The 275-nt window shown below is 42.9% G+C and overlaps 1 protein-coding gene across 1 annotated transcript in view; it reads right to left on the reverse strand.

Annotated features, from left to right (window-relative positions):
- LOC119589351 (steroid transmembrane transporter SLC22A24-like) overlaps nucleotides 1-275 on the reverse strand; it is a gene marked incomplete in the record, with an annotated part of 23,143 nt that overhangs the window by 607 nt on the left and 22,261 nt on the right.

Raw genomic sequence — 275 nt, forward strand, 5'->3', positions numbered from 1 at the left:
ATGTTTACAGTTTTTTTCCTCCGGCCCCCTATTCGCCCGGAGAGGTGTCGCACATCCCTCGTGCTCCGCGTTCTCCTCATGCTTGAATCCCAGTTCCCAAAGGGGAAAAGCCAATCCCACGCCATATCTAGATGACCAAGGTACCTTTCATTTCCCGAGTTTTTTAAACGTCTTTATGTTTTTCCTATTCCGGTGAATTCTGTTACTTTTTCAATTGTTACTATTCATATTACCTATGTTTCTCTACTAAAAAATCACTCCGCACTAGACTGTTT

Source organism: Penaeus monodon, chromosome 25, assembly GCF_015228065.2.
Source record: "Penaeus monodon isolate SGIC_2016 chromosome 25, NSTDA_Pmon_1, whole genome shotgun sequence".
In the NCBI taxonomy this organism is placed as follows: domain Eukaryota; kingdom Metazoa; phylum Arthropoda; class Malacostraca; order Decapoda; family Penaeidae; genus Penaeus; species Penaeus monodon.